Genomic DNA, 17,559 nt, shown 5'->3' on the forward strand with positions numbered 1-17,559 from the left:
AAGTGGAGTTGTATAACACAGGAAATCTGATCCAGTAGATCTGAGGAAGGACTCTGATATGTGAATTCTGAAAAATGCTCACCAGATGAGTTTATGTTGTGAATTGTGTCGTCTCCTAATTCACTCACTGAATACCTATCCCGTAATGTGATTGGAATTGGAAAGGGCATTTAGGGAGGTAATTAAGGCTAAAGGCTAAAGGCATTATGGGTAGGGCCCAAATCCCATAGGGCTAGAATCACTATTAGGAAAGGATTAAAACACCAAAGATCTTTTTCTCCACATATACACATAGAGGAAAGGCTATGTAAAAAACATAGCAAGAAGGTGGCTCTCTCCAAGCCAGGAAGAGAGGCCTCACCAGAAACCAACCCTTAGAGCACCTTGATCTTGGACTTTTAGCTTTTAGAACTGTGAGAAAATAAAATTTTGTTATTTAAGCCACCCAGTCTGTGTTATTTGTTATGGTAGCACTGGTAGGCTCATCCGGTGTGGTTTTCAGTGCCCATGACTATCCTACTGAGAAGCTCTGTGCCAGACTCCTTCACAACGGTAACTGCAATGGGAAACTCCAACTCTGAGTCACCAGCAAATATCATGAAAACCTATATTGGTCTAAATTTGCTTGGGCCTTGGAAAGCATTTTCTTTATCTTTTAGTTTCTTTAATCTGTTTCATCCAGTCTTTAGCCTTACTCAATTCTGGCTGATCATCATAAGCACCTGTTATATAAGGAATATTAAGATGCCACGTATATGCCTATGTTATCCTTACTCTAAGCTTCAAATTTTATCTTTCCTTCACACTTCTTTTGTGTGTCTTCTTCTACATCAGAGAAAGAGAGGTTCTTTTTATTTTCAAGGTGAATCCTCTTTATTTGCTTTAGGTCCTGCCTACTCCCCAGCATTTTCCTCTGACTTCCCTTGCCCTCCTTCTTCTCTGCCATGAAAAATAAATAGTCAAAAAATTGACTTTCAGTGACTTGTTTTTTGATGACTGGTAAATTGGCTTCTTTCCAATATTTCTATTGGTAAGAAAGAAAAATTGACACGGAAAGAAGTTCCCTTGGGTCATCAGAAAAAAAGAGCAAGGCAATGGGTATAAATTTAGAATTCCTCTTTGGAGAGGTGATAGTTCACTTGTTCATTCATTCATGTCAATCTATTTTTGTTTTAAGCACTTATTAAGTGCCAGAACTGTCACCTTGATGCTAATCCCTTCTAAATAGACATCTTTGTTTTCCTACCTTAGTCAGTGGAGAGGACATTTGTCAGGATCAACAGTTGGTTAATGTTAAATGAATGAGTGACATTATTCTTGTCTTCAAGGTGCTGAGTCATGAAAGTAGGTGAACTTTATAGACGTTAACACACAGAAAAATGCTCAGGTATAGGAATTTAGTATTGGAACTAGCCAGGGAAAGAGAAAGAAGAACCAATGAAAGAACACGAAAGACACACGAAAGAACATTATAACAATGGAGGGAAAGAGATAGTAAGGTGCTTCAAAAATCACCTAAAGGAACTGTCCAAAATGTGTATTCACTGGCTCCACTCTGAACAAATTCAATCAAAGCTCCGTGAGTATGGCCCCAGGAATCTGCATTGGTAAGTGCACACAGGTGACTCAGCTGCACATTCTAATGGCATAAAAAACAAGAGATTCAAAGAAAAGGTGTGAAACAATAAAAATTATAGAAATATAAGCACTAAAAAATCTGAAAAATGTGAGATTCTCCAAATGTGGAAAAAAATTCAGCTGATTTTCCTTGTCTTAGCATAAAGAGATAGTGAAGTAAGCATTCACCAGAGATGGTGGAGCAGAAAGCTATGAGCCTGGATGCTTGATGGCTGTGTTCAGCAGCTGAATCAATCATACCATCACCTATCTTTGGACTTGTCAAGTGAGAATAATAAACCCCTAATCGCTAAAATGAAGTAAGTACAGTAAAAATACACGTTTTAATTTGTAGTACGTTTATTTGGTAGTAAGGGATAAAGAATGGTGCTGATGAATAATAGTAACATTTATTGAGCATTGACTACACCTAAACATTGTTAAGAGCTTTCTATAAATATCTGACCAAACCCTCACAACGACTCTATGATACACCATAACTCAGCACTGTTTATGGAAAAGTAAATGAGTTCCTTGTATGGAGGCAAAGAATATCAAAGGTAGTAAACATATGTTTCATGGCTAATGAAAAGATAGGAAAATGAATGTGGTGAACTTGTTAATACCCTGGTACTTTTCCAAGCATTTCTCCTGCCCGTCTTCTTTTGCATTAATTTAAATCCTATATATCTTTTGTGGCACCAGTCAAATCTAAATCCTCTTTTAGGAAAACTTCCTCAATAACATTTGAGTATGAGCTTTTCCTCTTTTGATTTTCTGGAATTTAAATTTAGGACCATACTCCATGACCTAGATTATATAATATTTGGGTTAGAAAAAAATGCCTTATACCTAGAAGAGTACAGGGTGTTAAATAATTCCTGTCAAAAGATGACAACTAACCGTTTTGCATTTTTCACCTATAAAAATTTTCCATTATGTGACTTGAAAATTCCTGTTTTAGACTTACGTAAAACCATACTTCATTGAATTCAGCAAATGTAATTAATGTGTTACTAATAGACAACAGTTCTCTGTGATTTTCAGTTAAGTTATGTTTCTCTTGACATCTCTCTCTGGTGATCCAGGTTAATGGAATTTGAGAATACATACAACTATTTTTTATGAAGCATTGAATATTTCTCCTCTCATGCTTCTCTCCACGTGTCAATTCTCTTTAGCACTCTGTAAAAATCAGAACTTGTATATTCGCATATCTAATTTGGGAAATGATATGCTTTTAAATATATGCTGCTGTTGATATGTCTTATTTTGTCCTATTGCTAGGTGCATGTGACAGAATCCTTGGGGGTAAAGATCTTAATGTTTCCCTTTATACTTAATTACATTGAAGATTTTAGAAAACTGTCTATGAGTTATACATGATTAGTTCATGTTGAATTGATCAACTTATTAGAAAATAATCAATAGTTTTGATTTGCCTCACCAAATGTCACGTACTTTAATAGTTTGCAGAGCATTGTTATTTTGAACACATGGCCTATCTTCAAATAATGTTAATACCCCAAATAGTAATTTGCCATAGGATTTAAATACCTTTATAAATTTTGCATTGTAACTAAAAAAAGATAGTCATATATTCAAACTGCATTAAAAGAAGTTTGTAAAATAGGTATTTCAACAAAAAAACCCACATTATTTTATTATTCTTAATATGCACTGATAGATCTCTAGGTCAGTTAAATCCATGGGATACATGAGGTCTTAAATGGGAGAATATGGTTTTATCTTACACAGTGGCATCTTTGAATTCAAGTAGTTCCATTTTTAGGAAGTGCTAATTAAGCAATGAAATATTTTCTTGATTTTTACATTGAGAATTGTCATTAAGGTGGTTTCAGTAATAAACCTGTTAGAGAAAAAAAATGAATTTCCTTATGTAATGTGTACAGTTACTTCTATATTGCTTTCAGCCTGTATTTGCTATTTGAAGAATCAAAATATAAAAACCAAACTACACAGTACAATCATCTTGACTATGACAGTGAAAGTATATCAGTGTGTGTGACTCATATTTCATTAAAATGCATACAAATATGTTCTAGGATATATATGTATATAATCTCCATAAATGAAAACTCTTATTGAAATCATGTCTTAAAATGAAGATGCTGAGTAATTTTTCATGACCACAATAACTTAAGAGTATACATTTTATTATTTGGAATTGTAACAAACACGAAGTGCACAGATTCTAATTTAATCTATTATCCATTTTTGCCAGTGTAGTGTAGCAATGATTCCTATATTACTTTAATGTTAAATTCTTGATTAAAGTAGAATACATAATTCAATTTTCTATTGCGACTTACTTGGAGGAAAAGTTGGACAAAAGCCAATGATTCTTAAATTTCTCTAAGTCGTTTTGAAAAGATAATCTGTTCTTCTGTAAAGCAGTCTTGAAATAGTGTCAGGAAGGGCTATTGTACCACACCAACCAATTCCTTAACAGTGATTAAAGAGAGGAAGAGAGGGGTAAGAGAGGAAGAGAGGAAAAACTATCGTTTTGCCCAAGTGCTAATTTTTCACGTCAAGGGCACACAGCTCAAAAGGTAATGTCTAACCTGGTAAGATACATAAATTGATAATATATATATAAACAGGGTCAACTGGGCGTTTTTTGCTTTTTAAACTTTTTACGTATTTTGTTTCTAAGCCTTTAAAATATTTTAAAAGAAATGCTACCAGAGAACGAACATACATAATAAAGTCTTGCATCGCTTGTATGCTTTTAAGAAGACGTTACAAATATTCATTTTTCCAGTCCTGGAGTTAAGAGAAGGGAGGAGACTCCGCAGAACTTATCTTTTTGTTCTGATTAAGTGGTATTGAAAACAACACTGCTAAGGTCTCTGGACGAGCGGCGACGGTTAGTTCAAATAGAAGCAATTGGAGGAAGATGGAACACGGTGTCTTAGGTAAGACAAATCTTTACATACAAGTGTGCATGTGTTGGAGGAAGGAAAAACAGTTTTATTTTTAAAGTAGATGTCTCTACGAGTGGTTTCTTTTTTTATTAACTTGCAAAATCTCTTGAAATTTGGATCAAAGCAGGTTACTTCTTAGCCTCTAAATACCGCAGGTTACCCGGTGTTTGTGTGTGTGTGGTTTTTTTCCATTTTTTTTTTTTTTCACCCACACGAAAGAAGGGTGTTGGGTCGAGATGCTACAAAGTGAACTAAAAGAGCCAATGGCTGGGTATAGGTAGGAAAAGCAAACCCAAAACGAAAACATGGGGATTTTAAGCGCGGATCCCGAGACATGCCTGGGTTAACCCTTTGGGCGCTGCAGCGGGGATCCCCGGTGTCTGGGGCCCGACCGACTGGAACGGAGACGAGGCGCCCCGCCCCCGTCGCGGGAGTGGGCTCTCCTCAAGGAGCGAGCGAGCTGAGAGGCACTTTTGGCGTCCGGCGCGTGCGTCACGGCCCGGGACGGGCAGCGAGTCCGGTACGAAGTGGAGCAGAGACGCGGCGAGGAGCCGCTCAAATGTCCGCTGGCGCGAGGTCAGCCTTAACCTGTCCTCGCCAGGAGCGCTCGCCCTCGCCCACCCGCCGGCCCAGCTCCCGGCTTCTAGAGGGGCGCAGGCCTGAGGGTGGTTCGGGCGGGGCCCCAGGTGAAGAGTGCCCGCGCCCGCCTGCGGCAGTCCTCGGCGTCCTGCCTCCACACTCGCGGCAGCCTACCGGCCCCGCGCCCAAACGGCAGCTGTGAGTGACTGACGGAGTCACCGCCCCTTGCGCTCCAGCCACCCCCTCCTCCCCCGCCGCCCCTCCCCCGCATCGATACGTCATGGAAACACGGACGTCAGAGCTTCTCAGCCAATCGCAGGCAGCAGCAAGAGGAAAGGCGAGAGCGGGAGGGGGCGGGGGCAACGGCCGACCGAGGTTCTCGGGGAAGGAAGAGAGGGAGGGGCGTGTGGAGGCGCTTGTCCCCCGCCCCTCACTCCGGACACCCTTTCCCGACCGCGCGGCAAGTTCTAATCGTCGGGCGCGTGCTCGCCTGTCGGGGACGCGCTCGCTGGGTCCTCCCCTTAAACGCCCTCTCCACGCCGCTCGGCTCCTAGTCCCCGTTCGAGCCGCGCTTCTTCGGCGCGCGCGCGCTTGCCCGCCCCCAGGCTCCCCGCGGGCTGCGTCACGTGACCGCGCCCAGCCGAGGCGGCAGCAGCGGCGGCGCGAGCTTCGGCGGCGGCGGCGGCGGCGGCGGCAGTGGCAGCGGGAGCAGCTGCGCCGCCAGCGTGGAGCGGGAGGCGTGTGGGTGTGGAAAGAAGGGAACGCCAGACCGGAACGGGTGAGCGTTCACCTCCCCCTGCCTACCCCGGCAATCTTGCGGGCCACCCGGTGCAAACGGGGCCCCTGCCCGAAGCTTTGCGCATCCCCCTCGTGCTTGGCCGTCCGCTCTCCGGTGGCCACGACCCCGCCTGGAGCGGACTGGGCTGCGGTGCTCACGAAGGGGGCTGCACCCCGCCCGCCCCTACTGTTGCGGACGGCGGCGTGAGGCTGGCGGAGCTGCCCGTGCTGAGCGCGGCGCGCCCTGTGTGCGGCTCTGCGGAGCCGAGGAGGCGGGTCCTGCGGGGACGCGGGCGGCCACTCGGCGGCTGCCGGGCTCTGGGCGGGGGCCGGGCTGGGCGCCGCCTCCTCCTCCGCCGCCGCCTCCTCGCAGTGCAGCGTGAGTAGGGAGCCCCGGCTGGTGGACGCCGAGCCTCTGGGCTCCGCGGCCGCCTCATCCTCGAGGTGCAGCCGCACCTCCGCGTGGCGCCCCGAGCCCTGCGAGTCGGCTACGGACGAGCGGAGGACCGAGCCCCACTCTCCGTGCTTCCCGCTGCCCCTCACCGCTCTCACCCCCACCCCCCGACCCTCCAGCAGCCTCCCCTTCCTTCCCCCCTCGGAAAATGGTTCCTGTTGCCGGGCGAGGTGAGTGGCGGCTGCCGCCCGCCCGCGGCGGTGGCGGCGGGTCAGGTCACCTGCGGGGGAGGCCGGGCGGAACGTCGAGGTCGGGGCGTCGCGGCTGGGGTCTTGACAGCTGGGTGTTCAGTGGACTGCGGCGCAATCGGGACAAGTTGGCGGGGGCGTTCGGGGCGCCCCTCGCAGGTTGTCTCCTGCCGCGCTCGCCCCGGGAGATCATAAAGGTGAGCGGGTTCCTCGGCGTGCGCCTCAGCGCCGGGACCGGCCGGGAGTCCCCGCCCCGAGTTTGAGGGACGGGGCTCGGTGGGGCTTCGTGTCTACACCCGCAGCTCTTTGGCTTTTCTCAGCCGCCTCGGCCGCGCCATAGCCCATCTTGCTGCCGGCCGCCCCCGCCCCGGCGTGTGGTGACCTTGAGGGCAGCGGTGCCCTGCACTCTTTCCCCAAGCCCCAGGAGGGTCACCCTCTAATCCCCAGCTTCGGCCCCACTGGCGCTCCGCGAGCTGAGAGCGGGGTCCCCTACTCGTCCCCCGGCCGGGGCTGGTTGATTGATGCGTTGTCACACCGGACGGTGATTCCGCGGGGAGCTAAGGAGCAGCCTCGCTTTTCTCCCGGCGTCTTCTGGCCCCCCCAGGATGTTGACGGTTGCTTCCGATTCGGTTTTTTAGACTTAGTTTAAAAGGAAAAACAAACACCAACCCACAAGCCCTGCGTCCTCCACTCCCCCTTTGGAAAGGGTCAGTAAGAAAGAACCGCATTCCAGTTGCGGGGGTGGGGGTGTGCTCCCTTTATCCCATCCTGCGGGAGAATCTTTGGCTAAGCTAGTTAGCGACCCCTGGTTCTGCGCCGCGGTCACTAGCCAGGTTGGTGTCCGTGCGGATTTCATTCACCAGTTTTCTGCGGGACTCGCAGCGCTGGGAGAGCTCGCATCCTGTGCGGTGCAACGGTGCTTGGTGCCGAGCTGGGGGTGGGAGGGCCGTGCTAAGGGAAGTCAAAGAGGGTCTCTAAATCTGGGGAGGGCTGGACCCTATACCACACGCAAATTTTTACCTTTCCCTGGGGTTAGAGCCCAGCAGTCTCCTTTGGCTGTTATGCATGCTACTTTTCTGGGTTTATTAATAATCTAATGGCTCCTGTTAGTATCGATTGCTGTTCACGATGAATTAGTTATATGGATTTTTTCCCCCATATGTGTGTAAGTATATGCATATATCTGGATTGTCTTTCAACATGGAAGCCTTTGTTGTGTTTAACCTCCCCCACCTGAGGACAGTCTTATTTTAAAATAAAGCTCTTGCTCAACGTGGGTGTATTTTATAATAAGAAGTACTTTTAAGGATCTGCTTTGTATGAGGCTGTCCTCAAGCAGAGGGTGTGTAACCCTTTGGATGGTGGCCCACGTGAGTCAATAAAGGGCCTTCACCGCTTGCCCTGCCGCTAGCCTTCCTCCGACACCCTGTCCTTGCGTGTGGCGGAGGCGGATTGGGGGTATTAGAGGGATTGGAGGAGAATCTGCTTTTTACTGGTGCGTTTCATTTGGGTCCCCCGCCCCCACCTTTTTCTTTTCCACCCTGGTGAGTTCAAATTTGAAGTAGATAGAAACGTTTTTCTTAAAGGGAATCTTTGAAAACTAGTACATGAAATGGGCTCACTTAGCTATGATTTCAGGGGGACGTTTTAGTTTCTACCTTGCTTTGGACGAGACAGTTAAATTGCTGTAATTAAGGGTGGATCTCTGTCCTGATTTTGGTTTGGGTGTAACTGCAAAGATCTTTGAAAAGTAACTGTTATTTCCTACCATATAGTCTGCAAAAGTGAGTCACAATGGGTGAGTTGAGGACAGAGCGCCACCTTTAATTTAAAATTTCGTGATTTTTTTTTTTTATTAAAATGGTGAAAATTCAGAGTACGCCTTCTTGGTTTTTGTTGCGGCTATCATTATGACATCTCCATTTAGATGTTAAGGTGAAATTGTCTTTAATTTTTTGTGTGTTAATGGGGGTTCCTGCCATTCTATGGGAAATACTGCTTTTTAATTGACGCTTGTGACTTAATATAGGATTCTGAGATATGAGGTGAGAAACTAGTTTTGATTTGTGCTTTTGATAATAGAAGTAATGATAGTCTGGACCTACTTAGGAAAAGAAATAAGGAAATAGCTGCATTGTAAATAGATCTTTAAAATGAGCTATTGCCACCAAATAAAGGTACCTACTGTTATGATAGTGGTTTTGCAAGTGTTTTGGTTTTTTTTTTAATACAGCGTATGTGCTATTAACAGATTTTACAGTAAAGATGCAAAAAATCTGTAAATTTATTAACCTTGAGTAAAGTTAGTAATTCTTCTTTGTTTTTCATCTTGCAACAGCTTGCCTTTTATGGTTTTACTGCAAGTTTTACAATTACTTGTTTTTAAATGATATAAATGAGGACTTCCAGCAGGAGTTCTTACATTCAAAGTTATTAAAGACCATGTTGGGAAAAGTGGTTTCTATATGGCTCCTTTCAAATGCATCTCATACAAAAATAAATGGAGTTTTTAATGCTCAGAAAATAAATGATATAGTGACAGTTGAATTTGTGAGATTCCCTTCCCTGCCCACTTGCTCCCCCCTGTCCCCCCCCTCCCCCTCCCCCCCCATCAAAAATTGAAGGTACACTGTCTCTTTAGGCACAGGATACTTTTTGATAATTATTACTACAGATGTAACACGAAGAAATAAAGATTTAGCTCATGTAATGAATGACTGTGTGGATATTACCAAATGGTTTTCATCATTAACCACAAGATATTATTGCCCTTCTATCTGTATTTAAGGTTTAATTTGAACACTTGCAGTTTCTTCATAGACTACTGTAAACCATAAGCTGTTCAGCTACAGATGTTTCATTAAGTTAAAATTGAACACAAAATTTGAGATGAAGAGTGGCTTATGCTTTTTCAGTCTGTGGAACATGGCCTCATGTTAAGGACATTAGTTGAGCAATTAGGTTGATATATGTAATTATACATTGTTATGCATAATTTGATAGAATCTTCAATTTGGGGGTTAAATTTACCAAATTCCTTTGTCTGACAGACATGTTAACTTAATTTTGGATGAAACAGTCTCTTACCTTGTGAACTGAGTTGTATAGGTCAACAGGTTTTAAGACGAATGGCCAGTTACAATTGTCAGTCTTTTATGTACTAAAAACAACAAAAAGAGTATTTGCCCCTTTCTTTCTTACTTTTTTGCATTTACATGCAGCTGAAATTGGTTTGTTTTCACTTTTTAATTCCTGAATTTTGTAATAAATGAGCAAAAACATAAAGGAGTAAAGATCAGGGAGCAAAAACCTAAGAATTAAATTTTTGCAGCTTGGGTAAGATTTTACTTGCCCAGTTGGAGGGGAATGTTATTATCTAGTCGGTGTCATGATATATAAAAGGGTAATGTGAGTAGCTTATTTTGGAATATATAGAATCTGTGGTAACGTCAAAAGCAAATGATACAGAGTAGTTATGGGAAAAATATTTGGAAAGAGAAAAAACTTTTAAAAAGATGTCTTTTTTAGCTTTTACAAGTGTTTTACATAAACACACATGTACGTTGTTGCTTTGTTAAAAAAAAGTTTTATTATGGAAATTGCCAGTCATGAGAAAGTACAGAGAATGATATACTCAGTGACCAATACTGACAATTATCAATTGGTGGCCCATCTAATTTCATTTCTATCTTTACACATGAAATAGATCTGTTATAAATGGGGACACAGGTAACTGAAGTGAATTTATGTGAATTTTACTGGTAATTTACAGAATACACAATTAATGTCCAATATCTAATTGAACCTGAAAGGTAATTTTTATGTTCTTCATTGTTTTACAGCAAGCTCCTAAAGATAGTATCTCTCAGATTTTGCTCTCAGTAATAATGCTTTTGGTCTGTAAAGTGCTTTACAGTATTTCAGAATATAACATGTACTACCTCATTTGAGTCCACAATAAATAATCCTGTGAGATGAGTAAAATCGGTAGTCCCTCCCCGCCCCACCCCAGTTATTTTCACAAAAATAATGCATATTATGTCAGGACAGTACTGTATATTTATGCTTTAGTCTAGCTCTTATTTTTTGGTAGAAAGAAAAATTTTGTATGTTCCTTAAAAGGACATACATTGGTGGATAAGTAGTGGTCCTTAGAATTTCAGTTAACAAGCAGCTGTTCCTTCAAAAGCAGCAGGTTAGTGCCTAATGATTTTTCAAGAATATGAGTAAGACTAATTGATAATTTACTATTCTGTGCATTAAAGCAAGTTACTGCTCCTTTTACTTAAATGTTAAATAACAATTTGTACAGCAGTTTGTTTAGCCCTCTACTATAAGGTCCAGTCGATGTAAACTGATTTGACTTTTTAAACTATTTTATCTAATATTATATACCACATATGGATTACTTTCTATTTAAAACCAGTCTTAAAATACAGTTGTTGTTGCTTTGTTATAACAGGATGGTAAATAGCTTATATATCTGTATTTAAAATACATTTTATAATGAAATTAATTGAAAAGTAAATCCATTTCAAGACTGTGTTGAGCATTTTGTTGTTGTTCCAAAAAGTTAGACTTAATTGGCTGTGCTTTAGGATATATTTAGGAATTATGGGTTATAATTTACAAATGACTGTAGAAATTGAAACTAATAAAGAGTTTTGGCAGAGAGATCCAGATAAACTATGGGTAAACTGTTAACCATATTCTTTTGAAGCTACTTCTTATTAAAATTTTCCTAGGATAGTGTTAACTATTTTAAACAGTATGCAGTGTTTTTAGTTAACTCTTTGCTAAAAACATTATTTGGTATTTTTAGGTACAATAACTTACAACAATATGGTATCTCAAAATCTGGGATATCTGCTTTGTATTAATATTACTGTCACCTGGGCCTCTGGGGGAAAGAATAAGGATAGTTTTGAATGGACCAGTGCTTGCTTACATTGTGAAATCTGAGATTATACTGCCTAACTGTAAACTGGTATGACTACTGTAAAAACCTGGTAACTTTAGGAGAAAAAGTTGTATTTTCTGAAAAATAGATCTTAAAAAGGATTTGATTGTTTAAAAGATGCTTTTTAAATAACTTCGTTATTAACTGTGGATTTATTGTTCACTGTACTAATTCAGTGAGTTTGCTCCCAGAAGGATATTAAACAATTTTTTTACTCTCAAAATGCTCAGATCTGCTGCTTTAATCTACCCTTCATATTTGTGCCAGAACTTTTTTGTTGTTTTTAAAAAGCTTTCCTGCTGTCATTTCGTCACTAAAACTTTTAACGGTTCCTCATTTTTCTCTTTATCAACACGCACCTTGACTTTGAAGGCCTTTTGTAAAGTAGCTCAGTATTTTCCAAAGTGTCTGTTAGAATGCTGGTGCTAAGAAATATTAATAGGGGTTTTATAAGGGTAGAGGGGCAAAACCAACATCCAAGATTGCTGGTTTATGCAGTTTTCCCTTTGGTTCTTCTCCCGTCCTTTGCTGTGCTCACATGGACTGAATCTATGTAAACGTGTTTACTGTTTTGCTCCCGTTTCACAGAGTCCCTTTTAGTGGATCATCCCACCTGTTACTTTTCTATATTACCTTCAAGGATCACCACTTTTCTATACTACTTAATGGAATCACCACTTTGTACACCTCCGGTGGGTGCCATTCGCGTAGGTCACACTAGGAATCATGTTTCCTGCAGCTGAGAACAGTGCTGCAGTAACTTAGCGCTGTCCACTGCCCACTCTGTGACAGTCACAGTCTGGCAGTCTTCCATATACACCCTTCTCATTACCTTTGCTGTCATTATGTTTTTTCCTCTCACCTGATAGGAGCCTCGATCTTCTTGTCTAAGTGTTCCATCCTTCAGAACTCAGCATTAGTCTACCTTTCTCAATCATCACTCATTAATTTTCTTGTCTGAATTTCTCTGCATTTGTAGTCTGGGTCATACACTTCCATTTATTATGAATCCTTTTTGTTTTAGTCATTATTTCATTTGGAAATAATATAGAGGAGTTGAGATAAGAACATGGGTTCTTGAGGATATATAAAACTTTAGCAAATGTCCAATCAGTATTTTATGGCAAATTGATTAAGGACTTAGATATTGTGTAGCTTGCATTAAGGGAAAGCAGATAAGGTTAAGGAATTTTTCTTGGTAAATTTCTAAAAACGCTTTTTACCTCTGTAGTTTTTATTTATTTAAAAAAATTTTTTTAATGTTGATTATTTTTGAGAGAGAGCTCTAGACAGACCCACAGAGCATGAGCGGGGGAGGGGCAGAGAGAGAGGGAGACACAAAATCCAAAGCAGGCTCCAAACTCTGAGCTGTCAGCACAGAGCCCCACACAGGGCTCGGACGCATGAACCATGAGTTCATGACCTGAGCTGAAGTCAGATGCTTAACCGACTGCACCACCCAGACGCCCCTTCCCTTTGTAGTTTTAACTTAGATGGACTTATAGGACAACCTGTTTTACTTCTGGAAAACAACCATATTCCACAGAATGTTGCTGGGACAATAGAATTTATCTTCTATATTGGAAGTCCTCCATTTCTTAATTTCAGTTTAGTAGTTAGTCTTTTAGGTTTTATTCTGATTGTAATGAATCATTACATTAGCAAAAATTTATATTGTAAAGTGACCAATTTCATCTTTCCATTATTTCTGTGACTTCTTTCATCACGGTGGGTGTTCTTCAGATGTGTTTGTTGGATCTGTAGTCCATTAGCATATTTATTGCATGATGTAAAATGCGATAATCTGAAGCCCATATTATGGTTTAAAGTATAAACCATGATACCCTTGTTGTTGCTCTTTATTGATAGAAATACTGTTGGAGCTAAGTTTTTAACATTTTTTTTTAATGTTTATTTTTGAGAGAGAGAGAGAGAGAGCATGAGCAGGGGAGGGGCAGAGATAGATGGAGACACAGAATCTGAAACAGTCTCCAGGCTCGGAGCTGTCAGAGCCCAACATAGGGCTCAAACCCACAAACCATGAGATCATGACCTGAGCCAAAGTCGGACTCTTAATCTGCTGAGCCACCCAAGCGCCCCTGTTGGAGCCAAGTTTTTAAATGTATGTTTACTGCAGGTTCTAATTTTTTCAAGAGAGAGTTCTTTTCCATGAACTGAGAGGGAACTGTTACCTCATGAGCTGGTGCAGGATCATTGTAGGCATCAGGAAGAAGTATAGGTATAGGTCTGTGTTAAAGTTTAAAGCATAGTGTAATTATACTAACTGCCTTCCTTAGGTCAAGAAAGGAAAGCCTCTACTTGACTTTATCATTTCTGTTAAATGTTCATGGAATACATAAACTTATAATGTCAAACATTTAAGCAATTTAATATAGATTTATATAGAGTTATTATGTAAGCTGTTATATTTCAAAAAAACACTTGAGAAAATTTTCTCTCCAGAGCTCATTCATTTTCCAGTGATTGTTCTTCCAGCCCTTTTAAATTGTATAGACCTAATTATTGGTAAGGTATTATTGAAGGAATTCTGAGACTTGCTCCTGCTTTAACATGGCAATAGTAATCATACTATAATTGCTGATCTAAAGAGTGTAGAATGATTTTGATAGTGAAAAAAAAAATAAAAAGAATCTGTGAAGGCAGAAATCTGTGAAGCTAGCAAAAGTGGAATGGGTTAGGGCATGATCTTTTCCTCCTGGGACACACATGGATAACATTTGCACATTACTTACTCCATGCTGCCTGTCTAGGACCTAGAGTTATGTGAGATTTTCAGTTTTTTGCTATAATTCTTTCTCCCTTACTTATGCCTAAAATGAAGTAAAAGATGCCTTCAGTAGTCTTTGTTTAAAAGGTGAATCACAGGCGTGCCTGGGTGGCTCAGTTGGTTAAGCATCTGACTCTTGATTTTGGCTCCGGTCATGATCTCACGGTTTGTGGGTTCAAGCCCTGTGTCTGGCTCCTTGCTGACTGTGTGGAGCCTGCTTGGGATTCTCTCTCTGTCTCCTTCACTCTCTGCCCTGCCCCCCAAAATAAATAAACTTTAAAAAAAAAAAAAAGTAAATCACAAGCCAGGGTCTTTGGACAATCCTGACACTAGTACCATGGTGGAGAACTTTTGAGTTAAAGGGCAATAATGCAAAGAGAGGACTGAAAACAAGGAAGGTCAGTCTGTGACATGGGAAAGAGGTGATGGCAGAGTCTAGGGAAAGGAGATAACCTAGCATCAGATCCTCTGAATGTCTGGTATCAGAAGAACAAACATCTATCAGGCAATCCTTCCCTGAACACAGAGTGGATTTAGAGTAAAGTTTCAATTCACCCGTGTTTGAGCTTATTAAACTCGGCTCTTTTTATATATGTAATTGAATGCTGGAACTTACCTGATCTGCTGCCTCTGGTCCTCTTGCCACGTCATTCCTTTTGCTAGGAATACCCACCTTTCTCAGACTATTCCTGTGTCTTTATGGTATGGGTGACTGGACCTAAAACTTCTGATTTCGGTTTTTACTCTGTGATGTTATGTTAAGATCGCTCCAGATTTAAATTTGAATTTTATCTTCAGTAAAAAGCCAAGTGACCGTGGGTAAATCACTGGGTTTCTTTGTTACCTCCAAAAAAGTAAAAATTATAAGGTCAAGGAGTTTCTTTTGTTTGTTTTTTTTTTTCTTGAAGTGTTGACTTAAAGTTTTTTTAGTGGCCGTTGTAGATCTTCTCTCCCCACTCTGCCCCAGATTTTCAACCATTTAATTCTTTATTCTTTTGGGTTTGCCTTCTAATTTTGTCTTGTAACTAGTTTATCATCATTTGATGTTTCGTCTGTGATAGGCAGTTTCATTCATGAAAATGATCTAGCTTTTCGATAAATGTATTTATCTAAGACTTCCAGTTAAAGAAGTGGAATATAACTGGCATTTAACTCTGCTCCCTACCAAAGATATACTGGAATGTGAGAATGTGTGAGTTTACATATTATGTTAAGATCTGCAGCCTTCTTCCCTCACTTAGCTTTCAGGCTGCTGGCTAGACTTATAGTTGCCTTCTCTGAGGACTCTGACCAGCTGTGGAGAAAGGACCTAAAGATTCTGGCATTGGCTCTGTGCTTGTGTGAGGGTTTGTCCAAAAAAAAAAAAAAAAAAAAAAAAAAAACCACGCACCCTACAGTGAACTCCATAGTCAGAAAGTCCCACGTGTGAATCCAGAACTCGTATTTAGTTTGTGTTCTGTTTTGTTCTTTCAGAATTAAAAAAATAATAATAATAAAAAATTTTTACAGCTCTATTAAGGAATGATTGATGTACAGTACACTGCACATATTTAAAATGGCAAACTTGATGGTATATGTATATTGCAGTGGAAATATCACCATGGTCAAGTTAATGAGCACAACCACTCCCCTAAAATTTTTCTTGTGCTTTTTTTGTAATCTTCCCTCTCTTCCCTTTTCTGTCTCCTCCTTTCCTCAGGCAACCACCTATCTGCTTTCTGTCATTATAGATTAACTTGAATTTTCTAGAATTTTCTTGTACATGGAATCATACAGTATGTGCTGTTTTTTGCTCTGGCTTTCCTTCAGCATAGTTATTTGAAATTCACCCATGCTACATATATTCATAGTTCAATTTTTGGTATTGCTAATAAAGATTTGCTTTTATGAGTATACCACAATGTGCTTGTCCATTTATCTGTTGATGGACATTTTCAGTTCGAGTAACCTGTATTATCCATTCGTATCTTTTGTTCACTTTTTAATTAGGTTGTCTGCCTTTTTTTTTTTTATTGAGTTGTAGTTTCTTTATATACTCCAGATAAAAGTTCTTCAGGAAACATTTATGTTTGTGTTGGGAGTGGGAGGAAGAATTGTGTATAGCCATTAATAACACCTGAATGTGAAAAAGCAAGCTGGAGCACTGCAATATTATTTGTAGAGATGGGCTTACGTACTAAAATGAATGGCACCTATTTCACATGACCTCTGAGTGGAGTATGGAGTAAGGGGACTAAAAGAGATGCTAGTATTTTACGAAAATAAAAAATAAAAATAAAAAATAATCCTTGTAGATCAGTTTCTCTAAATGAATGTTACGCACATATAAGTTTTCAAAAATGAATACATGTATGGACTAAGTTGATACGTGTAGATAGCCCAGGTATCCATCTGTAATTCACTTCTTGTGTCTGTACATTCTTGGGCAACTTAGATTCAGAATTCAGTATTACTTTGGGTAAAAGAATAAATTTTTATAAAAATGTAAGTGAGCAGTGTGGACGTGACTAAAAATAAAACAGTCCACCACAACACAAGAGCCTTGATTTCTCCTGAAAGTTTTCTACTTTGCAAGTTCAAATTCATTCCTTTGTTAGATAGAACAGCTGGTTGCCATCTTTGGTTTCTTGAGTTTCTCTGGGATGTTCCACACCACCACCACTCCTTCCCCCACACCCCAAGCAGCTCATAAAAACCTGTAAAGACATTTTTTCCCCCAAATAATTACATATAGTGCTCTTCCCTAATAAGAGTCTGGTATGTGATTTCTCCATTTCTTCATCTGGATAAGTATATGCTCTTAGTCTTAAAAGAGTTTAATCCCATGAAGTGTTGACTTGTGAGAGACTCTTTAATAAATCTGTTAAGGAGTATGCTTTTGTAGGTGTGTCTTAAGAATTAGCCATATTTCAGAATTCTACCCCCTTCATTAATTTCTTATCTTCCCTTTGAGGAACTTGATATTTGACTAAATTTCTTCCTTGTTGCTCTTTTTGTAAAGGAAGTGGAACCTCAGGGGGAGATAGCAGTTGACTCTTAAGAGTTGTTGGAATTCAAAAAGGAAAAAAAAAACCCAAAAGCTACTGTTCTTTTACCAAAGTGCCATGAAAAATAGACCAGCTGGCTCTAAAACACAGTACTGACTTTGACTTAGATAAAGGGAATTTAAAATTATTGGAAAAGGGGCACCTGGGTGGCTCAGTTGGTTAAGTTAAGCATCTGACTTTAGCTCTGGTCACGCATGATCT

General features: G+C 40.8%; 1 protein-coding gene across 4 annotated transcripts in view; it reads left to right on the forward strand.

The window, feature by feature from the left end:
* Positions 1–5,985: 5,985 nt before the first annotated feature.
* Positions 5,986–17,559, forward strand: part of ATP2B1 (ATPase plasma membrane Ca2+ transporting 1) — a 129,547-nt gene continuing 117,973 nt past the window's right edge. The window contains exon 1 of one of the 4 annotated variants that reach the window (XM_058741826.1): positions 5,986–6,545. The gene's annotated coding sequence lies outside the window, so the exon portion shown is untranslated. The remainder of the gene's footprint in view (positions 6,546–17,559) is intronic. The other 3 variants (XM_058741825.1, XM_058741823.1, XM_058741824.1) reach the window with 3 other exon arrangements.

The sequence above is a fragment of the Neofelis nebulosa genome, chromosome 8, assembly GCF_028018385.1.
Source record: "Neofelis nebulosa isolate mNeoNeb1 chromosome 8, mNeoNeb1.pri, whole genome shotgun sequence".
Classification (NCBI taxonomy): domain Eukaryota; kingdom Metazoa; phylum Chordata; class Mammalia; order Carnivora; family Felidae; genus Neofelis; species Neofelis nebulosa.